The sequence below is a fragment of the Ursus americanus genome, chromosome 1 (genome assembly GCF_024610735.1).
Source record: "Ursus americanus isolate L20-20 chromosome 1, mUrsAme1.1.p, whole genome shotgun sequence".
Taxonomy (NCBI): Eukaryota; Metazoa; Chordata; class Mammalia; order Carnivora; family Ursidae; genus Ursus; species Ursus americanus.
The window spans coordinates 59773754-59800786 of NC_142127.1; the positions used below are offsets into that span (position 1 = coordinate 59773754).

The window sequence follows — 27033 nt, forward strand, 5'->3', positions numbered from 1 at the left end:
TGGATATAGTGAATAATGCTGCAGCGAACATGGGAGTGCAGCAAAGACTTTTAGATACAAATTCCTTGTATGACAGCTAGATGGTGCTTGATGTTTTTTCAGTCAAGTCCCTGTTTCCCCAACTGCCCTGCCCACTGCCCAGCATCTGCCTCCCCCTTGAAGACCGTACCTTGCCTGTGGTATGATTCTTGAGTGGTGTTGGTGGACTACAAGTTGTGGAAGAGGTGCTGTGAAGGAAATACCATGCCGTCTTCCATGTTTCTGTGTAATGGACTTGAGTCAGTGGCACAAACCCATTTCTGTCATTACAGAGCAGGGCAGGGAAAACAAAAGAGGCAGAACTTAGATTGCGTAGAGTATTCAGTCCAAAGACAGAGGTTCAGTCAAAATGTAATTGATGACACATAGTCTGCAGAGTATGTGGAGGAAGAAAGCTTCCATGGGGATCTGTTGAAAAATATAGGTATTTAAAGTCAACTTGGAGCACTTGTTAGCAATCCCTGAGGAAGTCTGCAAATAGTAAGTAGCAATTTTGTTTCAAGTACATAAACATCTTCATCCCTATTGAATCATATAGAAGAACAGAAGAATATGGAACATTCCAGGAGAAACCTAGAGCAAACCAAAACAGGACCAGTTATCTTAACCTCACTTAAGAGTTTTAGAATTTCCTCGGAAGGAGAATTAGAAACTGATATTAGAGTTTCACAGTATATTATGCGTAACATATTATACATTCTAAACTTAATGTATGTTGTAGAAAGCTACTTATTTTTCTCATGCCATCATGTGAGTTCAGTCATTTCCAACTTCCTGTGTGTGTGTATGTGTGTGTGTATGTGTGTGTGTGTGTGTGTGTGTGTGTGTGTGTGTGTTACAGAGATCAGAGTTAAAGGACCCCTTTGGGTATTCTCATTCTTATTATTTGGGGTTACAGGGATACCATCTGACTATTGTAGTAAAGATACTGATATGCAGAATAAAGAAAATAGGCGACATCACTTACTAAAAATGACTTAAATGCAGTATGTTAAAGTGCAGTTACCTAGCCCTTTCACAAATCACCTTCCAGTATCAGCCATTTTGGTAAGAAGTGGGAATTTACATGGAGTAGTGGGTCTTCCAGGCTTTGAATCATCTAATTAATGTAATTTTATTCAGTCTTAGGTAGACTTGTGGGGCTACAAAAGCATAAAAGTGATGACCGTTCATTTGGTTGTTAATTAATTAGACCAATGATTATTAAATATCTACTATGTGTTGGGTACTGTGCTCGGCATTTCCATTAGTGACTCAAACACACACGGTCCCCGCCCATGTGTTTGAGAACACTGCTGTCTGATAGAACTTTTGCAAGGATGGGAAAGTTCTTCTGTGCTGTTTAGCACTATAGCCGATAATCACAGGTGGCTTATGAGCACTTGGATCATGACTAGTGTGACTGATAAACTGTATTTAAATTTTATTTAGTTTTAGTTAATTAAAAAGTTTTAATTTAAAGAGTCACATGTGGCTTCCTTTTTGGATAGTGCCTAGAATGTGAGGCAGTTTTATGGTCCTAAGTATCTTGTTTGTTTCTATTCTTAGATTAATTATTATAGAAAGGGGTCCATTACCAGCAGAACTTTCTTTGTTTGGGGGTCCTTTAGTAAGTAGATAGAGATTCTCCTGTGTACTCTAATTCTGCTTCTACTGGAGCTTTCTTTCACATCCTACCTCTGACTCCAGTCCTGTGAACATTAAGTGAATTCGAAGGTCACTATACACATAGCATATGTTGTTGATGTTTTGCTAAAATACACAATTGAACTGATATTTTTTGAGGTTACTGTTCTTGATTTAGCACATAGGTTAAGTCAGTTTTCAGAAATGGCTTTGAGTCCGTGTTTTCTTTGTGTGTGTGCTTTTTAAAAATAAAATACTCACTAATGGGCAATCTTAAAATGTGAGAACATTCTTTTTTTGGGCTATTAAGCATATGGAGTGTTTGCATTTTCAGAAAAGTTTGGATTAATGGAAAATAAGATTCTGTTATGCACTGGTGCTGCAGCTTTGCAACATAATGTATCATAGGCTGATTACAATTCAGTCTTTCAACAGGATTATACATGATCAAAGCTTTTGGATTTAGAATTATTTGGCTTAAATGATTTGAAAATAATGTCACTGTTTAAGTTATTCTGTCTTCTCTCTGTTCTGATAATGATGCTAATGGTGTGCTTAAGTGAGGCTCTCCATCTCTGATTATATCTAATCAATTATGCATATATTCATCCAATACATAAGAATCTCAGAAGTTTACCATAGGTTTAAGTTATTAGGAGGATTAGCCATTTTACCTTCCAAATATTAATATTTAAAGACCCAGCTCTTTCCTCTCTTCTTAGAATTCTTTTGCAAGGGACTAGCATAAAAGAGAAGACCTAGAATTTCCCTTTGCTTGATTTTTCTCAAATGAAATACAGTCCTGCCATACTTTTTGCCAAATTATTTTCAGATCTCAAAGAATAGGTATATATTTCAGTTTTTTCAACATAGTTGCCTTTAGCCCATGACATTGGTCCTAATTATAGTCAAAAAACATTTATTAATTAAAAGGATAAGAATAATGGCAAGGGTTGATCATCAGAGAAGGTAGAGAATATTATACATATCTGTTGTTATCTCTATCTAAAACCTTTTTCACTGCCTTTGCTTGATACCTATAAGCCATTGGGAGACATTCAGAGAGCTAGACTTTTGATCTTCAGTAGGACATTAACACTTTGGCAGGAATTTATATATCTGATACCTTTCTGAATGTGTTAGGCAAGCAGCACACTTTTGGAACAGGAAAATTTGGACATTGCAAGGAAAGATGAAATGGGATGAAATGAGAAAGAAAAGCTCTGAAAGAGAGTGGAAGGAATCAGAAACAATCTTCTCCTAGTTCAAATTTTGCCTGCCTACACTTGATGATGAAACAGAATATGATATGAATAAGAGACTGTCAACTCAGCTCAATATTATTTTCCCCCAGAATTAGTTACTTGAGTGATTTAATATTTACAATTTAACTGAAATTTTTGACTCCACAAAATTTTTCATATTTCCTAAGTATATATGTAAAAATTTTGACACAACCTAAAAAATTAAAAGATACTTTCCCTCAGTAGGCACATGCACACATATAAGTGTGTAAATGCATTATATGTATATATATCAACTAAATAAGATGTGCTTTAATATATACTATATATATATATATATATATATATATATATATATATATATATATATATATATATGCTTTCATGAAACTTAATTATTGAGATAAAATGCAACTTGCTGGATTCTCCCAGAATATAAACTCCCTTTGAAGACTCAGGTACTTAGAGGAAAAAAATTATTAACCTCTCCAAGTCCACCGATTTACTGCCTAGTGGAATTCTGAGGTAATATTTTAATATTTTCTTGTTTACATAGTTTTATTTATCTTAAATAACATTGTGCTTATTTGATTTATGAATATATAATAGCAAAAAATTATTGGATTACTATTTAGTCTTTATTCATTCCTATTTTCTGTATTTAGAATTTTTTTTAAAACAAGCATTTTATGCACTTAGTTTAAACTCTTGGCAAAACCAATCCTTCCAATTATTTAGATCACAGAGTACAGTATAAAAAGTTATAAGAATTAATTTAGACATATATCAAATCATCACATTGTACACTTGAAAATACTAGTTTTGTCAATTACACCTCAATAAAACTGAAAAAAATAGATGGCTCTGTTCCAATGTAAGACAGGATTTTTAATTATTGTTACCTGATTTGTTTGAATATATTTAAAACAGATTGTTTATTAAAAACGTTATTTGGGGGCACCTGGATGGTTCAGTCGGTTGTGTCTGCCTTTGGCTCAGGTAATGATCTCAGGGTCCTGGGATCCAGCCCCACGTGGGTTCCCTGCTCAGTGGGGAGTCTGCTCCTCCCTTCTCCCTCTCCCTCTGCCTCTTCCCACCCCCAACTCGTGCTCTCTCTCTCTCAAATAAATAGATAAAGAAAATCTTTAAAATGAAAAACAAAACCAAAAAGTATTTTGTGCCTTTGGGGGAAAAAAGAACTCTTAGGATAAATGGTACTACAGTGGGGGAAGCAAACATCTGGGGACAGAAAGTCTCAGGTTCATGTCCTGGCTCCTCTTCCTAACATCTCTGTGAGTTTAGGCAATCACTTATAAATCTCCAAGCTTCATTTCCATCATGTAAATTGTAGATAAAATGGCTTCTATTTCTTCTTCATTGACAAAGATTACATATGAAAATGCATGAAAATTAGAGAATATCAGATGTCAAGCAGTACTCTAATTCAAGTGAAATCATTCTTCGAAACAGCTGTTTTAAGGCCAGATATTCTGTACACAATTAGAAAAGATGCCAGTTTCTCAACTTAAGTACCATACTGGTCTTTCTGAACTGCTCTGGGCTTAAGATAACCAGAAGGAAGGATAAAGTACTTTCTATGGTTATATAGTCTTATGACTATAACCTTCCTCTTGTTTAATAACAACAAAAGTAGAACCATAGCATGAGATGTATGTATGTATATTATCTCATTAGATGGAATGCTGAATTATCTTCATTAAACAGAATGCTGTATTACTTAATAGGAAAATTAAGAACAGTTTATACTACAATGTTTCAGAGCATGTCCATCAACTTAAAAGTTCTCTCCTGCCAGTTTGTAGTCAGTTCCTGTTCTCTTCTGTAGCCTTACATAACCACTCATTTGCATTCTGTCTCTGTAGGTTTGCCTTGTATAGAAATTTCATATAAATGAATCATATACCATGTAGTCTTTGTGTCTGGCCTCTCTCACTGGGTATAGTGTTTTTGAAGTTTATCCATGTTGTAACCTGTATCAAGAGTTGCTTTATACTGCTAATAGTTCACCGTATGGATATACCATATTCATTCACTAGTTAATCCACATTTGCATTGTTTCCAGTTTGAGTCCCTTAAGAATAATGCTGCTGTGAATATTTGTGTACAATTTTTTCTTTCTTTCTTTCTTTTTTTTTTTTTACCTAAGTTTTTTTTTCTCTTGGGTAGTTAGCTAGGAGTGGAATTACTGAGTTGCATAGTAAGGATCTGCTTAACTTTTTAAAAAATTGCCCAATTGTTTTTCAGTTACTGTGTCATTTTAAGTTCTCAATGGAAATTTATAAATGTTCAGTGTTTTCATATCCTTACCCACGCTTAGTATCATCACTCTTTTGAATTATGGCTACTCTAATGAGAGTGCTGTGGTATCTTATTAGGGTTTTAATTTGCTTTTCCCTAATGCGTAATTATGTTGAACATTTTTTTCATTTGCTTATTAGATATTGGCATATCTTCTTTGATGAAATGTTTACTCAGATCTTTTGCTCATTTTTAAGTTGAGTATTTTCTTATTATTGATTTGTAAGAGTTCTTTATATATTCTGGAACAAGGTCTTTATTAGATATATGATGATATATGCTTTGCAAATGAATTCTTCTAGATGTGACTTGTTTTTTCATTTTATTTTCTTCTTTGCTCTTCTTTTGAAGAGCAAAATTTTTAATTTTGATTAAGTCCAATTTTCAATTTTCTAATGAATCCTGTTTTTTGGTGTCAGATATAAGAAATCTTTGTCTAATCTAACATCACAAAGAATTTTTCTTATGCTTTTTTTCTATAAGTATTATAGATTTACATTTAGATTATGATTCATTTTGAGTTAATTTTTGGCTATAATGTGAAGTTGAGGTAAGCTGCTAATATAAATTTTTGGGGGGAGGGCATATAAATAGGCACTGTCTCTCAGTGTTTGTTGAAAAGATTATCCTTTCCCCCATTGAATTGCCTGAATTGAATTTAATTACTTTTGTCCAAATTCATTTGACCATATATGGGTTTCCTCTGTTCCATTGATCTATGTAACTTGATGAAGAGTTGAAGTCAGGTGGGGTGAGTCTAATTCATTTCTTTTTTTTCAAAATTGTTTTGGCTATTCTATGTCCTTCACATTTCTATATAAGTTTTTGGTTTAGATTGTTGAATTCTACAAAAATGTCTCTAGGGATTTTGATTTTTGTTTTGAATTTGTGGATTAATTTAAAGTAAATTACTTTGTTAACAGTGCATGAAAATGATATATTTCTAAATCTTTAATTTCTCTCTATAATGATTTCTAGTTATCTGTATATAAGTCTTGTACTTCTTTTGTTAAATTTATTCCTAAGTACTTTAATCTTTTTGATTGTGTTGTATGACCACATTATCATGCTATGTGACTGAATGGGATTGTCTCTTAATTTCATTTTTATATTGTTGTTTCTTTCTAGTGTATAAAAATAAAGTTAACATTTTTATCTTGTATTCTATGACCATGCAAATAAACTTGTTTATTATTTCTTGTAGTATTTTTTTTTCCTTCTGTAAATTCCTTAGGATATTTTACACGGACAATCAAGTCATTTGTGAAGAAGCCCAGTTTTACTTCTCCCCTTGCATCTGATGCCTTTTATTTTTATTTATTTTTCTTCTTTCTTTATTGCACTGACTAGAACCTCTAGTACATTGCTGAAACAGAAGTGGTGAAAATTGACATTCTTGTTTTGTCCCTGATTTTAGGAAAGAAAGCATTTAGTCTTTTACCATTAAGTATATGCTAGCTGTAAGTTGTTTGTAGATGGTTTTATGAGGTTTAGAAAGTTCCATTCTAATCCTAGTTTCTTTTTTGTTATACGTTGTGATTTTTATCCTTTATTCTATTGATGTGGTGTATTATGTTAGTTGAGTTTTAGATGTTAAATCAATCGTACACTCCCAGGATAAATCTCATTTGGTTATGGTATATAATCCTTTCTACTATATATTGTTGGAGTCAATTTACTAATACTTGGTTAAAGATATCTTAAGACACATCCAACATACGAAGGAAAGTGGTTTCTTGTTTTCTTTCTTTGTTACTTTTTTTCGAATTTCATAATGTGTCCTTTGTCTCAAAAACTACCTTTTCAGAAAGTAATAATGCCACACTGTGACAATTTGTTGGTTTCCTTATTGGTCTTATAATAAGTCATCGTTGTGCCTTACACTATCCTCTGTACTCTCACAAAGGTCTCAGTTGTCCATTAGACTCAAACAAAAGTCTAACCCAGCACAAAACTGCACTAAGGACTGTGCAGAGGATTCCAGAAGGAAGCTACACTTAACATTAAACTGCTATCAGGGAGTGCCTCAATCTGTCAGATGCTGTTTGCTAGACTAAGATCTGGGATTGTTTTAAGTGTGAAGTGCAAGGGCTAATTCTAAGACAGGTGAGATAGCTCAGCAAAGCTGCTTAGTTGAAGATCTCTTAGTTAGTCATCTATCTAGGAGTAGTATGTGACTGACAGCCACTCTGCAGCAGTGTGTGGGGGTCATCAATGTAAAATTCAGGCTTGGGGCACTTGCGTGGCTCAGTCAGTGGGTTGAGTCTGCCTTTGACTCAGGTCATGATCTCAGGGTCCTGGGATTGAGCTCCACATTGGGCTCCCTGTTCAGTGGGGAGCCTGCTTCTCCCTCTCTCTCTGCCCCTCTCCCAATTCGGGCTCTCTCTTTCTCTCAAAAATAAATAAATAAAAATCTAAAAAAGAAAATAAAATTCAGGCTTATTTATTAAAAAAAAAAATCCAGTCAGATCAGGTATATTCTGCGAGGAAGATTCTTTACATAAGAAATCAGTACATAGAGGGGTGCCTGGGTGGCTCAGTCATTAAGCCTGTGAGTCTTGATTTAGGTCAGGTCAAGATCTCAGGATTATGAGATTGGGCCCCAAGGCAGGCTCCATGCTCAGCAGGGAGTCTGCTTGAGGATTCTCCCCCTCTGCTCTTCCCTCCACTCCCTCCCTCTCCCTCTCTCTTTCTCCTCTCTCTCTCTGAAATAAATAAATAAATCTTAAAAAAAAAAAAAAAAAGAAGAAGTACATCGAAGCCACAGGAAAAGCCTTGTTTCTTTCTGGCAATTAAATTCTATCAGTATGATAAGGAGTTCCTGTTGAGGTCAAACTACCTCAAGTGTTCCTGAGGAAGGAAGGACTGAGTTATGTATCTGCTGTTAATCCTTTCCTTCCCATACCCCTTCTCTAGTATTTTGTTTTAGCTGTGTGTTTATGGTTGGCATTTGTTTTTTGTAAACTAATCTGAGAACTAATTTTTTTAATAGAGAAGTTTAAGTCACTTCTATTTGTTGTTATTAACAGATATACTTAACTTTATTTCTATAGTTTTGTTGCATACTTTTTATCCTTTATGTGTTCTGACAGTTTTTTAAATTTATAAGTTCTATTATATTTTGACCTTATTTTTCTTTCTTTCAGAGATTCCTATTAAGGTTGTGTGGAATATATTTTAACTTTAAAAGTAAATTAAGAACATTAGGAATGAAGCTATATCTTATTGCTCTATCTTTTATAAAAAGAAAGCTTTTAACCCAATCCTCCTCAGAATGAGGAATTTTGAAAAAGAGATGAATTTAATTTCAGCTGAAGGGAACAGGAAATCTGTTGACATGTAAGTTGGGCCCTGAACGATTGACAGAATACAAATAAGTGGCACTAAAGGGAGGTGTGTAACTATTTAATAATTTTTATCAATTACAGAAAATTACTCATTCCATATGTTATTTTATGAGAATGGTTACTGTTGACTATTTTACTATTTAATCTTTGATTCAAAACCTGAAATAATAATACTCAGAACAAAAATTTTTCCAGCAGCAGCTGGAAATGTAAGTTTTTGGTAACAGGTGAAGGTGTCTTTTGCAGGAACAGAGCCGTAGGTACAGCCCTAGTAGACCTCTGGGGAGGGGCTCTGAGCTGTAGGTGCTGCAGTTGCCAACAGCTAGCATGTAAAATACAGGACACATACCAATTTTGAATGGAGAACATTTTGCCTCAGCCAAAGATATCAGTGCTATTATATATCTTCTTCGTAATCTGCAATTTTATGATTCAATAAAAAATATAAATCTGCTTCTGAAAGTATTGACTTTTTCTATACTACCCAGAATGAAGCTGCCTTATATATAGCAAGGCTTAATAAATGAATGTCGAATTGAGTGAATGCATGGATAAACACAGTTGTCAGATGCGGCCCTGAAGAGGTGAAATGTTTAATTTAGTATGTATATTCACTTTCCATTTTGTTAATAGGAAACTACAGACTGGAGCTGCAAGATAACCTTTACTAATGAGAGTGACATTGCATACACAAACAACTGAGACCTCTTTACCAGGCTTGTAAAGTGTTTTCATTTTACAACCAGATTTGATTTGTCCTGCCAAATTTGCATTGCTCTGCTCATTATTATCAATAGCAAGCTCTTTCTTTTTTACCCATTTCCATTTAGATCATGGACTAAATTGTAACTTCTTCAGCCAAAGATTTTTTTATTTGTAAAGTAATGATGTTAGTGATAATTGCTACCAGTAAATGAGAGTTTTGAAGCTTATAAAGCTGGGGGGCCAGATGCTGGGTCATGGTAATTTTAGTAAGGCCCTGATGGGCTGCTTGGGAAACATCTTGTTAGCTTTCTTTAGAGTTACCATTTGAAATTCCTGCATTTGCTGTGAGCCTCTTCCCTTTCACATTTATTCTACACCTTCCTCCAGGTTCTTGCTGTGCATATGGAAATATACCACATAAGTGCTCCTTTCTAGTACTATAGCATCTTGGCCAGAGGTAGTCTTCTTTAAGAATCTTCCAATTCACAGATGAGGACCAGATTAGTGAAGATGTTTCACACACTTGTTGGTGGCCTAATTCTGCTGACTTCCGGGCCAACCCATGTCCAGATTCAAGGCAACACAACTAACCCTTTGCTACAAACACTGTATCCAACTCTCAGGCTTTGGGCTCATAATTTGTAGGCTGTCATTAGCATTGTTCCACCAACGGCTAGAACAGGATGATGGAGAACACCATGTTTGTGTTATAAAGAGTCCCAGAGCTCTGCACGGTGAATTACAAAGGCACAGTCATCTTCCATTGTTGAGTTAGAACTTTAAGTAGAATCCAACTTTCAGGCCAGAACTAGTTCATTCAGTGCGAGAGGTATAGAAGGATTTTTAATTCTTCTTTCCTTCTGTAGACAATTCTTCAGCTGCACTGCAGTCCCTCTTTAAGAAAAACTTTTGCGTGGATGTGGGTATGTGTGTAGTGTATCATGTAACAAATTCTTAAGCTTACTATTTACCCAAGAGAAATAGTTTTAATCTGCAAAAACACACATAATATATGTTCCCTGTTTTCCTAAATGACAAAAGATTAGCATTTTTCTGGGTGCACCTTCTCATCAGGAAAATGATTCTCTCAAACACAGGCATCAAGTGGGAGATACACATTAGAAAAAGAAAAATGAAGTCTCAACATTTATTTTGCTGCACAATTTAAGTGGTAATTAAAAACACCTTCATCCAAATTGTAGGGAACTACAGGTCCCCCAAAGCAATCTAAGAATGAGGAATTGAATTAAACTTCCATGTATCTAAAACTTTATTATTCACGCTATGAAAATAGATGGTTAATATGACTTGAGTAGAAAAATTGAATTTTTAATATACCATTCAACAACTTTAAAATGATTATAATTTTTTGGATTGTTTCATTTTGCTTTCAAAAGAAAAAAATGAGAAGTGCAATTAATATGGTTTAACTCTGCAGGATAAATATTATTATTTAATGATGTATAAAACAACACTATTCTAACAGCTTCATGCTGGGCAAAGAAATGAAAAACAAACAAACAAACAAATTTATGTTTGTGTAAGTATGCATTTAGGACATCCAGTTCCTTATTTTGAACACAAGGACTCATTTAACTTTGTTACCTATCAAGTGAATATTTTGGGAGGCATTATGCATGTCACATATTTCTCAAAACTCTAAATGCCCTACAGAATAAATGTAAGACATAAGGACTGAAATCTCAATGTATCCATTTACTGATGGATCATTTCCTTTCCCCCATCACTAATTCTATTAATTTAAAGGATATATCATCATAAATAATGATACAGTTGGCAGGGCTGATTGAGCACCTGCTATGGCCAAATTACAGTCAGAAGTCAGTGTGACTGCATCTAGTCTAGATGATCATGGCTTCCAGAATTCAATTCTGACTCTTCTGAGTCAGGTATTGAAATCAAACTCTATTTCCAGTCTTATCTCTCTATCCTCCCCTTCATAATGCTACCAGACAGTGAAGTCATACTTTTCTGTGTTGTGCTCAGGCACCAAGGCTTTCCTTCATTCCTTTGAAACTTTTGGATGTTGTTCCTTCCACCTGGAATGTTCTTCCTGTGCAATTGCATGTCTGATTTGTACTTTGAAACATTTTCTCTACCTGTTTTTCTTGGTCAAAAATAATCTATGTCATTTTCATGGCATTTATTTTCTACTTGCATTATGGTTATTTTTTATTATGTTCTGTCTTCTTTATTAGATTGTAAATTTGTGAAGACATAGGCCATGCTTCAATTAATCTTGTGTGTTTTTCATGTTACCTTGGAAAGTACCTGTTATTAGATACCTAATAAATGTCTGTTAAAAACACATAATGCTCTATTGGCAAACACTTGAGAGTGACTGGTAAACTCCTGGTGAATTTCTTCCTCTTCCTAACTTTTTGGTCTTGAATGCATCCTTAGCTTGAGCCCTTCTACATCTCGAAAGCCTCTGTATCTTAAAAATATAATAATAAAGGGCAAAAAGAAACATCTAGACACAATGGAAAGAATCAATGCCTTACAGGGAATGTAGAGTACTTTATATATACATTGGTAAAGTAGGGTTAATATTACCCTGCCTCCTGGAACTTTTTGGGTATGTTGCAAGGATCATAATGATGTGTTAAGAAACTTAAGATTCAAGATTCATTTGTTTAGTCTTTTGTAGCAGCTGTGTATATGATTGTTTTACTTAGGTGATCTTTTCTTCAGGTCAGAAATGTTACAATTTTTATTCATGAACAGAGTTATAACCAGTAAACAGGTAAACAACTTTAAACAATTTAGTCTGTTTTCGGGTTTATTTTTTAAACTCGGAGTGCTAATGAAATGTAGTGGTTAAGAGGACTAGTTACCTGGATTTGAAGCTTATCACCGTAAACAATTTGTTTCATATGTAAAATGAGCCCCTATGTTGGGATGTTGTATGGTTTAAATGAGCCAGTGTATGTAAAGCAGGTAGTGTTTTATTATTACTAGTATTTTTATACTTATTTCCTTAGTTTGGTACAAGGGTACAGTTATCAATAATGACATTTATTAGATTGGGAAAAAAGCTCTCCACTGTAATTTATGATTCAAGTTTCTTCTTTCCTTTTTCATAGGACTTAGGGAAAAGAATCTCCCTAAGAGCTGTTTACTAATCCCAGAATATCTTATTATATTAATTGCCTTGGATTTTGTGTATTGAAATACCTGACACACATTTTTTTTTGGTTTTTAGTAAAGTGTAAACTTCCTATCCTTTTCTTATATGCAAGCAGGAAAACTAACACTGACTGATTAAACAGCATAGTTTTTAAAAAAGGATATTGAGAGACTCATAGTCATTGGGGCGGGGGGGGGGGCTAGAGAATAACCTCAAAACCTCAATGCTAAGATTTTAGGAGAAAGACTCCAAACCATATAACACCCCAGCCTGAGGAGAAAATGACTCAGTGGCCACTCTTGCCTCTGGGTGCTGGATGCTACAGCTTGTGTTCTGCTCAGGCCTCCAGCCTCCTGAGCCAGCATCCCCACCTCGCCATCGCTGCTATGCTCCAGTGCCTCTGCAATACACTCACCAGCAAACGGGATGCCCATGTACAACTGGATAATTCTTGCTGGTGAGCTGTTGTGAGTCACGTGTCTGCACAAACAAACTGCTGGGAAGTGAGTTTAACCTGCTTCAGCCTTAGAGAGGTGGCATTCAGAAGATGGACAGTTCCCCTCAGTGTTAGAATTGTGTTGAAAAGACGCTGAGCAAATAGAAAGTACAAAATATCCAATATAATCTCCACCCTTCTCTGTGATTAACAGGTTATGGTTTTATAATCAACAATGCTAAGTTCTAGAGGCAGTTGTGAAACTTTAGATGAATGCAGTAGGTGCTTTCCATACATATTCTGTGGGCATTAGTATACCCTTTGAACTCTTTCTATTACTGTCAAGATTTTAATACTATGGAACAGTCCTTTCTTAGCTAACATCAAAGAATTAGGAAAGTTCAGATTTTTTTCTCTTATAGTCTTGACTGAAGTCATTACATACTGAATTGTATGTTTTGCATGTCATTCTGTATTAGTAGAAAAGCTCCTCACTCTCTTATGGCTGCACAGTTGTACAACTCTATGGATGCTAAGTTTTTAAAGCTGTTCCCTAGTGCTGGACATTTAGGTATTTTCTATCTACTGTTATTAAAAGTAACTCTGTAATGAAAAGCCTCGTACATAGGTCCTTGGCACGAGTTACCTATAGCATAGATTCTCGGAAGCTAAATTGCCAAGTCAAAATGTGTTTGATTTGATAACTCTTGCTAAATTGCCTTTCATAGAGGTTATAACAATTTGCACTTTCACCAGTAATATATGAGAGTACCTTTTTATGTATATTTTTGCCAGCACAGAGTATTTTAAAACTTTCTGAGCTTTGCCAGCCAAAAAGGTAAAGAAGTACTGTTATCTTTATGAATTTTAATTTGTTTTTATCTGTAATGAGTGAGATTGAGCAAGTTTTTGTGTTTTAGAATCATTTGTATTGATTTTCTTTTAATTTTTTGCTCATATAGCTCGACTATTTTCCTTTTGTAAGTTTGCCTTTTTCTTTGATTTATAGGGATTGTTTATAGTTTAGGGAAATTAATCCTTATCTGACATGTGTGTTGGAAGTATTTTTCCATTCTGTCCAAGGCCGTCTGATTTTGCTTTTAGCAATGTTTGACAGTTGTCTTCTGACTTTACTTTCTGGTAAAGTCAGTAAAGTGATATTTGTCAAGAAATATATTTTAAAAAAATTTTGGGTAGCCAAATTTGTCAATCTGACAAATAATGTATTCTGATTATATTAGGTAGATTTTTTTTTTTCCTTAGGACATATGTAGGAACTCAAGACTACTAGAGCACATGGGAAGATGTCTTGCCAATATCTCTTCCCTCTTCTCTTTAAAACTCTTCAATATTTCTTTGAAGTCAAACTCTCAGTCTTCACCAAAAACTAATGATATACTGTATGTTGACTAGCATAACATAATAAACAAACAAACAAACACCTCTCACTCTTCACAGATGACGTGTGGAAAACCCAAAAGACTTCATTTGCTGAAAGTTCTAGGACTCACACAGGAATTCAGCAAAGTGGCAGGATATAAAATCAATGCACAGAAATCAGTTGCATTTCTGTACACTAACAAGGAGACAGAAGAAAGAGAAATTAAGGAGTCAGTCCCATTTAGAGCTGCACCAAAAACCATAAGATACCTAGGAATAAACCTAACCAAAGAGGCAAAGGATCTGTATTCTGAAAACTGTAGAACAGTCATGAAAGAAATTGAGGAGACACAAAGAAATGGAAAAATGTTCCATGCTCATGGATTGGAAGAGTAAATATTGTTAAATGTCTATGCTACCCAGAGCAATCTACACATTCAGTGCAATCCCTATCAAAATACCATCAACATTCTTCACAGAGCTGGAACAAATAATCCCAAAATTGGTATGGAACCAGAAAAGACCCAGAATAGCCAAAGGATTATTAAAAAAGAAAACCAAAGCTGGTGGCATCACAATGACAGAGTTCAAGCCGTATTATAGAGCTGTAATCATCAAGATAATATGGTACTGGCACAAAAACAGACACATAGATCAATGGAACAGAATAGAGAACCCAGAAATGGACCCTCAACTCTATGGGCAACTAATCTTCAACAAAGCAGAAAGAATATCCAATGGAAAAAGGACAGTCTTTTCAACAAATGATGCTGGGAAAATTGGACAGCCACATGCAGAAGAGTGAAACTGTACCATTTTCTTACACCATACACAAAGATAAACTCAAAATGGATGAAAAACCTAAATGTGGGGCAGAAATCCACCAAAATCCTAGAGGAGAACCCAGGCAACAACCTCTTTGAACTCGGCTGCAGCAACTTCTTGCTAGACATGTCACCCAAGGCAAGGGAAATAAAAGCAAAAATGAACTATTGGGACTTCATCAAGGTAAGAATCTTCTACGCAGCAAAGGAAACAGTCAACAAAACTAAAAGGTAACCTACAGAATGGGAGAAGATATTTGCAAATGACGTATCAGATAAAGGACTAGTATCCAAGATCTATAAAGAACTTAACAAACTCAACACCCAAAGAACAAATAATCCAGTCAAGAAATGGGCAGAGACACGAACAGACATTTCTCCAAAGAAGACATCCAAATGGCCAACAGACACATGAAAAAATGCTGCACATCACTTGACTCCACAATGAGATACCACCTCACACCAGTCAGAATGGCTAAAATTAATAAGACAGAAAACAACAAATGTTGGCAAGAATGTGGAGAAAGGGGAATCCTCTTACACTGCTGGTGGGAATGCAGGCTGATTCAGCCACTTTGGGAAACAGTATGGAGTTTCTTCAGGAAGTTAAATATAGAGCTACCCTACAACCCAGAAATTGCACTACTAGGTATTTACCCCAAAGATACAAATGCAGTGATCCGAAGGGGCACCTGCACCTCAATGTTGATAGCAGCAATGTCCAGAATAGCCAAACTGTGGAAAGAGCAGAGATGTCCCTGGACAGATGAATGGATAAAGAAGATGTGGTGCGTGTACACACCACACACACACACACACACACACACACACAGAGGAATATTACTCAATTATCAAAAAATGAAATCTTGCTATTTGCAATGACATGGATGGAACTAGAGGGTATTATGCTAAGCGAAATATGTCAACCAGAGAAAGACAATGATCATATGATTTCACTTATATGTGGAATTTAAGAAACAAAATAGAGGACCATGGGGAAGGGAGGGAAAAATAAAATTAGATGAAATCAGAGAGGGAGACAAACCACAAGAGATGCTTAATCATAGGAAACAAACGAAAGGTTGCTGGAGGGGAGAGGAGTGGGGAGATGGCGTCAGTGGGTGATGGGCATTAAGGAGGGCCCAGGATGTAATGAGCACTGGGTGTTGTATACAACTGATGAATCACTGAGCTCTACCTCTGAAACTAATAATATACTGTATGTTAATTAATTGAATTTAAATAAAAAAAGAAACTCTTTAATAGCTATCCATTTGTTTCTTAGGATATAATATAAATTCAGATTTAAACCATGGGCTACTTGGTTCGTCATGATAATTTCCTTATCTAGTGCCCTCCCCCACACATGCCCCATTAATTAAATTTTGAATGTTAAACCCATCTTGAATTCCTGGGATAAGTTTCACTTAGTAATGGTGTATAATCTTTTTTATATCTTGCTGAATTTGGTTTGCTAGTATGTTGTCATGGATCTTTATATCTGTATTCACAAGAGATTGGTCTGTAGTTTTCTAGTGATGTCTTTGTCTGGTTTTAGTATCGGGGTAATACTGGCCTCATGGAATGAGTTGGGGAGTGTTCCTTCCTCTTCAGGGTTTTGGAAAAGTTTATGAATAATTGTTATTAATTCTTCTTTAAATGTTTGGTAGAATTTACCAATAAAGTCATCTGGGACTAGACTCTTTTTGTAGTTAGGTAGTTTTTGGAGCACTATTTCGATCTCTTTACTTGTTATTAGTGTAGTCAGATTTTCTGTCTTACCCTGAGTCATTTTTGGTAGTTTGTGCTTTCTTGGAATTTGTCCATCACATCTAAGTGTTCTAATTTATTAGCACACATTTGTTCAAAGGGAGTGGATATTGGTTCAATTGTCATAGACTATTGCTGTTCTTAATGAGTTTTAGTAGATTTTCTTAAGTATATGTTTCTTTATTTTGCTCTTAGGAAAATTGCAGAAGCTTAAATTTTTTCAAAAATAATTCTCACCAGTTAGGCTTGTTTTGCTAGGGAGCAGGTCTTCAGGTCTCCTTAGGCCACCATTCTGGAAGTGGAATTCCTCTTGTTCATTATTTTAACCCCAGTGCCTGCCACTGAGCTTGCGAAAAAGCAGGTATCTGGCAAATATCTATTGGATGGGTTTTCAGTAGATGTTAATTCTTAGGTGTGTCTTCAAGAAAGAAATAACAAAGATTCCATCTGTGGGATCACTTTGCCATTTTCTCCTTCTTGTGAGGTACTCAGGACTAAGTGCCACAGGGGATGCAACTAATCTATACTATATTACTCACTAGAGTGGACCTTATCTAGTCTTTTACTATGATGGACAAACCCTATGAGTGCTGTGACTCATCCTTTTAAAAAGCGGGCTGAGAAATCTCTTTGTTCTCTTTCTTCTAGGCTCGTATCCAGATTTTGGACTTTCCAGTCATAGGTGTTAACACTCTTTTGGAAAGTACAGCACTGGTCAGATGAGTCTGAGGAAATAGACTTTCCCCCCATGGACTGCAGTTGAGTCAGGTCTTATTACTGACTTCTTCCCAGTGAACTTCTCAGTTGGGATTTAAGGTACCAATTATGTTCTTCTCTTTATGCGCTTAGAACTAGTGAAAAAATAGACACAGATTCTGAATTATCAACTGGATTTAAAACTACAATTGGCCCAGATGCACTGGCTACACATTAAACCAATTAAATCAGAATCTCTGAGGGTTGGGGTCTGTTGTTCGTGGTGTTTAAGCTCTCATGGTGATTCCCATATTCAGCCAATGGTGAAAAAATGGGCGGTCCAAGGACCAACAGCATCAGAAGCACCTGAGACCTTGTTAACATGTAGAATCACAGTGTGCAGTTTCTCTGTATTCCCAGGTCTCATTCATTTGAATGTTAACATTCCAGAAGCACTCCAGAACAGTACTTCTTAAACTTTAGCTCTTAAACAATCCCCTAGAGATTGTAAAAACACCAGTTCCTGGGCCCTACCTCCAGGGTTTCAGATTCAGTTTGCCTGGAATGCAGCCGGGCAATTTGCATTGCTAACAAATTCACAGGTGCTGCCACTGCTGCTGGTATGAGGACCACACTTGGTAAATTGGCGTCATAGCCTCAAGTGTTCTTACTACTGAAGGAAATGAGTGGGAGGAGCATTTACACCTTCCATGGCTCCAAAGGCAAGGAGGGAGCCCGGGCTGCGGGTGTGTAGGAATTCTCCTCCTCTGGGTGCGATTTGATAAGCCATCTGCTTCTGAGGGGAAGAGGGAATGGAGTGGAAAGAAGGCTGGAGGCTGCCTCTGGGATACTTATGAAAGCGAAAAGGCATATCTTCCTGTGACAAGGTAGGAACCCCTAAGAGAGACAAAATGGTTCTCTTTTACCCACCCTGGTCTTCAGAGATGACATCTCTTCAGAGAGAGGGGTCGCAGTCCAATCTTTTTATACCACACAAAGGGGATAAAATTTAAGGTGGAGAAAAAGACTCAAAGTGCCCAGAGAGAGACAAGTCAGAAGAAATGGATTCAGGAGTGGTTTTCAGTTGTTTTTCAAGTGCCCATGCTTTCTCTGGCATCTGGTCTTCCCTTCTGTTGAACATGCTAGTCATGGCAGTAAACTGCTTGTGGCCTGAATTTCCCGATATCGGAACTCCCTCTCCTCAGAAGTGGTGTGAAGTGTGTGTATGTGTATGTGTGAAAGAGAACTATCAGGAGAGGCTTTGTCTCCCATAAATGTTAATATGTAAAGTTAGCATTGATTAATGGTGACTCTAATAGGAAAATTGCTAGGTGTGATTGAATATAATGTATAGGAACTTTAGCTGGTATAGTCATCTAGTAGTTTTTGCTAGTTTAAAGGCAGAACAATTAAGGTGTCTACTTTCAGTTTGGGAGTTTTCCACTTCCCCCTCTGCATATCATGAGGCTCATTATGTTTTGCCATTAACGGTAATGGGATTTAATGTACAGTGGGACAGAATAAGCCTCAGACTTTGCAAGCTGAAAGTGGTTCTGAAATCAATGTTTAGAAATCATAAAACACCTACTTGTCACAGAGGCATTTGACAAATTTTCTTAAATTCCCTAAAGATATTCATTTATGTGCTTTATTACTTCAAACCAATGATCTTTAGATCTCATAGGCACAGGAACAGAAATCTAATGTACATGCTTTTTTTTTTTTAATGTAAGAAGTGGTTTGTTTTTCCATTTGAGCTCCAAGTCTTAAAACAGGTGTTTTCTCTCGTACAAGCTCACCTGTTTTCCATCAAGCTTTTACCTGTGGGTTTTAATTAGAAACGTAGCTAAAAGCTGACTGAAATAAATGTATTAGCTATGGCACAGAAAACTGTAGGAATTTAACCCAAGAAAGGGGCAGAACCTCAATGTAGCTAATAAGAGAAACGGCAAATGGAGAAGCTTAGTGAGACAAAAGAATCCAGAAACTGTCCGATAATATAGATGAAAGGGTGAGGCAAAGGGCTAGAAGGAGCAGGTGGGGCGCGGTGGGGGGCGGGAGGTTGTGACCAACATTTATTGATAACTAGTGTGAGAGGACTGGGACTGTGGAAAATTAACAAGGGAAGTCAAAGAGGTAAAGATGGAGGTTGAGGGGGATTGAGGGGCGAGGTAGATTGTACCAGAGAATGGGAGACGATACTGAGATATGTATATGAAGTTCGTAACAGAAATTAGGTCATGTCTGAATATAATATAATGTTACTGCCTTGTCTACAGGAATAAACAAGCCGCAAGGTGGTGTGTAAGGTAATAGTTCTCATGATTGGAATATGCAAACATACACGTAACAATGTGGTGAAAACTTGAAATCTGGGTTGGTGAGCATAATTGTCTTTAAATATTTCAAGAGCTGTCAAAGGGAAGAAGAATTGGGTTTATTCAGTGTGAAGCTAGTGCCTAAGGGAGTGCCGACAGAGGTAATTTCCTTCAGAAAAACCCCACAAAACCCTTCTAACCTGTTAAAACAGGTCTTTTAGGCAGGTTGACTGGGGCAGGTTTCCCACTTTGGTACTTACCTGTCTTGTCATCATGGTCACTTTAATGTGTTTGATTTGAAGTTTTGGGTTTGATAAATGAAACAATTACCTTATAGGGCCGATTGTGATTTGAATGAAACAACATATGTAAAGTGTCTGGTACAGAGTAGTTTGAAAATAATTGGATTTTTCACAAATATCTCAAATGAGGCACACTGACCTCATTTGAATACATTGCTTTTTCAAACTCTTCTCATATTTCCCCTTCAGGGTTTCTCTTAGATATCAGATGAGATTGAGTCCCTTATCCCATAATAGCCTGAACTTCCCTAATGCAGCCCTTTAAACAAAAATTGATCAAGTAGAACCATATGTTGATAGTTTGTAAGCTTCATGAAGAAAGGGACAAGGTTTGTCTTAGCAGCTCTCCTATGTCCCTAGGAAGTAACATTGTGGCTGGCATTTAGTAAATTCTCAACAAATATTAGAAAAAATGGATGAAATGTTGAATTCCTGTCCATCCCAAATCAGCTTCCCTGTTTCTCCATTGCTTTGTATGCTTTGACCATTCTTAGTTTTCTAGTGTTGTCTTTATGTGTCTTTGGTACAACTACGTTACATTCAGTGCATCAGTAAGCACTTATAACATTTACATACGTCTCTTGGATCTATGCCTTCCTGTTATTGCCATGCCATCATTCCAGCTTCAGGAGATCCTTTGTATTTTACATCTGGAAGACCGAAATGACCACCTGGCTTCTTACTTGACTTCCAGCATCACTTCATCTATCAGTACCTACCTATTATGCCCAGAGCTGCTAAAGTTTCCTCAAATGCAAGTTTTGTCATGGATTTGTCATGCATTTTATGATAAAATAAAAATACCTGCCTCTCTGTGGTCTTCTGTGATGAACCCATCTCCTCACTGGGTAATACTACCAAAACAAGTCATGTATTTTATCAGAAGAAAATATTTTAGTTCTAGCAAGTAGGAATAGAATGGGTTAACTCTGTGAATCCAGGGAAGATACTTGGAAAAGTAGGGGGGTGGGGGGAAAGACTCTTAAATTTAGAGTGATACTGTGACTGCCACAAAAGTAAGGCAAAGTAAGGAAGCACAGCAGGATCTCCTTAAATGAAACAGGTTTCGCTGAGTACAACTTCTGTTGCTGCTGCTCCTGAGTGTTTAATTAAGGGTCTCCTCTTCATGGTAATGGTATTATGAGAAGTCACATGTAAGGTAAATTAATAATCCAGGGCTGAGCAACATGTGGTCTAATACCTCCTAGTAAGTTCCAGGGAAGTTTTGGAAGATATTGAATCAACTGTGACCTCATGAGGGCATGAACCTGTGACTGTGAGCCTGTGAATTGGAGCTGCAGGGGCACTGCAGACAGCTAGTCTTTCCTGCTGTTGTGATCTTGGCATAAGTGAACTGGATGGGCGTGTGTTCATGTTGCCTTGCATATGCTAAAGGGTATACTTCTGCAGGGGACAAAACCCCTGCCTGTAATTGACTCCACTGTTGCCTTTTATATATTTGTTTATGCCTCTGTACCTTCACACATTCCTCCGCAGCCCCAACACTTTACCTCCCCTATTCTAACACCTAAGCCTTATTTCCAACGACTCAGAAAGCCGACACCGCCAGGAAATCCTTCCTGATTAGGTTCTCCTGACATTTCATGCTTTCCCGCAGCACTGTTTTGTGCCATTTTGCCTCTTGTGATCTGTGTTTGCTAATCTGTCTTTTGGATTCTTGCTTTATGCGCTTCGTGCCTTGTAATCTGGATTTCTCCTTCTCAATGGTGGGGACTTTTTGATTCTCCCGTGGCATGAAACAGCGGTTGGATCACGTTTGTTTCTTCTTGTAAACATTGTCTTCTTTGGGTTATACTTGTTGCAAAAGCTATTTTCACCTTTATGGAGTGTGTAAGTTCAGTTAGTAGACTAACCCTGATATTTGGAAAAGAAATCCTGGACTAATGAACGGTTTTGCTGGAAGGAGTCTGTATACTTCAAGCCAAGATGCTTGGTTTCCAGCAGAGAAAAGTCAGAACCAGAGAGGTGATGTGTTTGCTCAAGGTCACTCGGAATAGAAACTTGACCAGGGTATCCAGACACCCAGTTGGGCTTCTCTTTGTTAGAGTGCTCTTTCACTGATAAGCTTCAGGTGCAGCCACGTTGGCTGGCAATTAACTTGGCTGGTTAGACTCTGAGCCTGGTCCATAGTGAGTGCTAGGTGATAGAAGAGAAGCTAGAATTTGACCAGTATAGGCTGAAATTAAACTAAAAAGTATGACATGGCTATTTAAAAATGTTTAATTTCATAAAACCCATAGAGCTAAGTAATTATAGAGCAATAAAAGGTGAGCTGAAGCCTCAGGTGCACCTGAAAAAGACATAAGGTTGCACTTTTTAGAACAGCCACTGTTTCTCCTACAGAACGTTTTTCTGGTTTTGTTTTCAGTTGTCTAGTTTTTATTAAACCAGCTGGGTTGTAAACAAAGCCGTGTTAATATAGTGTAGATTCAGTTTATTCACGAGTGCATCTTTCCTTACATGAGGAAAGACATTCATTTAAATAACACCAATGATTCCCTAAATTTTTTTTTTTAATGATTTTTTATTATATTATGTTAGTCACCATACAGTACATCCCCGGTTTCCGATGTAAGGCTCAATGATTCATTAGTTGTATATAACACCCAGTGCACCATGCAATACGTGCCCTCCTTACGATTCCCTAAAATTTTTAAATGTTATACTTCTGTGTGTCAATTGTCCTTCTAGCATATTGAGAGACTAACTAGTCCATTGACATTTATACATTTATTCTTTAATGATTCAGCTTTTTTCCCCACTTTAGAATACCCACTGCAAAAATATGAAGTGAAGAAAAAAAGTTAAGAACTTTTGCTGCCAACACTAAATATATTTTTTTTCTAGACATAACTACTTTTTAAAAAGCCCTTCAATGTTTGAAGTGATTGCAAATGGAAGAAGGTCACAATAGGAGTATCACATTTCATTTGCAGGTAGCAGGTTTGAGAAATGGTGGGAAGATTTTTCTTTATCAAGAGTTACTAATGTACAGAAAAAAATGTTTTTGGAGAAAATTATAAAACTTTTCCATCCTCTACTTTTAGGGACTAAAACTATTAAGTAAATACAACAAGAAGTAGCAATTTCAATTTTATAAATGGCTATTTAATGAAGAAAAATGAAGTGGTAGGGAGAAAGGGAAAAAAAAGTACTTGGAGTAGGGGAGAAGAGCTGAAAAGCAACAGAAGTAGAGAGCTGCGAGGCCAGACACACTGAAATGGAGAAGCAGAGGCAGAAATTCAGAGACACACAGAGGTGGAGATGAATCTGCAGGGAATAAATAAAATCCAGCCTACATGTTTTTTTTTTTTTTTAAACCTTTCTAGAATCAATTTTATGGAGACTAGATCTTTATTTCAAATTAATAAAGTGTATTTCAGCTTTCAGTTTCACTGGGGTTGCTGGTAGTACTATCTGCAGCCCTAGGAAATGGGGAATGGACCTGCTTTTAATGAAGAAAATCAGAATATTGTTTGTTTCGAATTCTTTTCTGGATCCTTTACCTTCTTAGGGATTCTTAAAATAACCGTAAGTGTTCAATTTTTGATAGAGGGAGTATGTGGAAAACAATGACATTGGTGTTGATGTGACCACTGGGTAGGAGTTGAAAAGGATCTGATGACATGAAGGCAAATCTCCTGGCTAGTCTATAAGCTGAGGTCTTCCTCCCCTTGTTCATTGCTGAGCTCTGGGTGGGTGGGGGGTGGCTCCTGTTTAACTTTGTGCCTTTAGGGAAGTCACTTGACTCAGTTTTGATGAATGTGAATTTTTTTCCTTTGCCTTTAATGAAGCTGTGGAAAAGAAAGTGAATTAACATAGAAGTAAATACTGAATTCTTAGGAAGGAAGACAAGTTAAAACAGGCTATAAATAGTAATGTAGTAATAGTATTTTTTTTTTTTAAATACTCACTATTGCTCCCTTTTGTATTATGTAAATTCCTGCCTGTTGCCTTTCTTCAATGCTAAAAGATCCAGGAAAATGTTTACCCTGCATAATCACCTCTTCCACTTTCTCTTTTTATTATATAATATATAATATATATTTTTATTATATATAAATATATATTTAAAAACTTGTATTTAAGGGGCGCCTGGGTGGCACAGCGGTTAAGCGTCTGCCTTCGGCTCAGGGCGTGATCCTGGCGTTGTGGGATCGAGCCTCACATCGGGCTCCTCCGCTATGAGCCTGCTTCTTCCTCTCCCACTCCCTCTGCTGTGTTCCCTCTCTTGCTGGCTGTCTCTATTTCTGTCAAATAAATAAATATAATCTTTAAAAAAAAAAAACTTGTATTTAAAAACTTTCACTTTATATTATATATATTTAAAAGCTTGTATTTATGCATACGTGTGTTAAAATATGTACTATATAAGTAAATTGATATACACATATGTAGTTTTTTGTCTTGTTTTTGTTTTTGTTTTTTTTGAAAGAGCAGACTTGCTGCCAGCTAAGTCCACTCTGGGATGATCTTGTTCTTTTTTGAAACAGTAGGCAGTGCATCAATGAGGCATCAGTGAAGAACTGATGTACTATTTTGAGCAGGTTGGGATTTAATACAAAGGATTAGAAGTTAACAAAAAGTGGACACTTGGAATGACTCCCACCCGGAATGAACGAGACCTGACTCCCTGGGAGAGCTTCTGCCTTTAAGCCTTCCACTAGTATCGTGGTTTCAAGACACCCTTGCAGCTGTGGTCCAGGGATAGGAAGCCAGAGTTTATAGGTGCTGCAGTTGTGTCATAAGCTTCTAATCTCCTGCAGTGGAGAAGGGATACTAAAGAACCAGATAGAAAAACCAAACATTTCCAAGACTTTGCTTCCTAGTAGAAAAAACTGAAGTGTAAGGCAGAGGGCTCTTGTCTCACTTCCACCTTCTAAAACTCGTATGTCCTAATTTATTCTACATAAGTTAGATTACGTTTATACCATGTAAATTCCCAGTCAGAGAGGGAATGGAATAGAGAATACTAATTCACAATATCCTGGAGTGCCATTAAATGGCCTGATGAAGGAGGACTGGTCAGATCTTCATTTTACCCTCCATCCCTCCCAGTGATACTCTGATGTGTGTGTGCAGAAGGTTGCCTTGTAGTTGGTGCACTTCATTTTTGATCCCTTGAAATAGAGTGGCATAACTCTTAAAAAGGAACAAATGAAATAAGTTACTCCCTGTAAGCCCTCATTTGTAAGCATTTTTATATCTCTTACCAAATAATACCGGCTTTCTAATCAAAATACTGGTGAAGGAAGAAAAAATGATTAGAGAATTAGATATCAGTTAAACTTATTCCTGTATGTTTAAATCATTAATTATTAGTGAATAAAGTTTAAATTGTAGAGTAGACAAGTTTTCTGGTGGTGAAAGTTGACAAGAACTCACATGTTAACATGTAACTTCTTTCTTTCACTGATACCCTAGAATAAAAGTATCATTTGGAAAGATCTCATTTGAATGCTTTTCACATTATTAAATGCAGATGAAATGTATTCTTTTTTAAATCTCTAGCAAAGCAACTTCATAGTTTATCTGAAAATGACTTGTTTGATGGACTAGTGAAGCATCTTAATTATTCCTTCTATAGGAAACCCTGCCTAGAAGAGTTGGTATTAACTTTGGAGTGAGGGAGCCCTAATGTGCTCTTGATAAAGAAATACCATATGATTTCACTCATGTGCAATTTAAGAAACAAAACAGATGAACATAGGGGAAGGGGCAAAAAAAAGGGAAGCAAACCATAAGAGACTCTTTTTTTTTTTTTTTTAAAGAAAATGTTAAATCTTATTCCGTAACATTGTTTCACTGTTATTGTACATAAGACTATCACTAAAGGTCACTTCACAGAGTGGCTGCAAAATGGCCTGAAATTTTAGCAGCACCCATTTCATTCAAAATTTCTTTTTCCCCAGAATTAGGCACATCAAAACAACCATTTCAGCTAAAAATGTGGGTGAGGTGGTAGAAATATCCTTTTATAAAGTGCAATGTTAGAATAGTACTTAACCATAGAGAACAAGCTGAGATTTGCTGAAGGGGAGCTGGGCAGGGGATGGGCTAAATGGGTGATGGGGATTCGGGAGGGCAGTTGCTGTGATTAGCACTGGGTGTTGTATGTAAGTGATGAATCACTAAGTCCTCCTGAAATGAATATTACAGTATATGTTAAATAACTAAAATTTAAACAAAAACTTGAAACAAAAAGAACAACAATGTTGAGAGAAAATAACCTGTGGGTGGCATGGAGAAAGAACAGCTTTGTTCTTAAGTTCTGAGAGGGCCACTAATAACTTTTTAATTTATTTTGGTGGGTGACATTGTATCTGGTGACACTTTCAAAATAATGCTTTTTTTTCTTAGGGTGTAAAAAATTTTTTTTGAAGGTTAGGTTATATTAAAATGATGATTTTTAGAATGCATTTCTTTGTATTTTAATCCCCCCTTTTTGCTTCCCACATATGAATCTCTGAAAATTAATGAAGGATTACCTAATTCGTTAGACTACTTTCTGCATGAGAGCATTAAAAGGAAAGAAATCCTGATATAAAAATCTTGAAGCCATATTGCCAGCCTTCTAGCAAGTGCATTCTTTAGTTAATATTAAAACAGTTTATTCCATGATATCTTCTCCAGTTATGTTCTCCTTAATAATATACCTTAGTCACTCCTTGACCATCTCTCTGTGTCTGTCTACTGTAATGGAGATAAATGGACAATCACTCTTTTTTTTTTTTTAATCTTATTTATTTATTTGACAGAGATAGAGACAGCCAGCAAGAGAGAGAACACAAGCAGGGGGAGTGAGAGAGGAAGAAGCAGGCTCATAGCAGAAGAGCCTGATGTGGGGCTCGATCC

The 27033-nt window shown here is 36.4% G+C and overlaps 1 long non-coding RNA gene across 1 annotated transcript in view; it reads left to right on the top strand.

Annotated features, from left to right (window-relative positions):
* LOC148110773 (uncharacterized) overlaps positions 1-27033 on the top strand; it is a 522247-nt gene that overhangs the window by 185056 nt on the left and 310158 nt on the right. The window contains exon 2 of the long non-coding RNA XR_015724337.1: positions 17490-17657. This is a non-coding gene — a long non-coding RNA (uncharacterized LOC148110773). The remainder of the gene's footprint in view (positions 1-17489; positions 17658-27033) is intronic.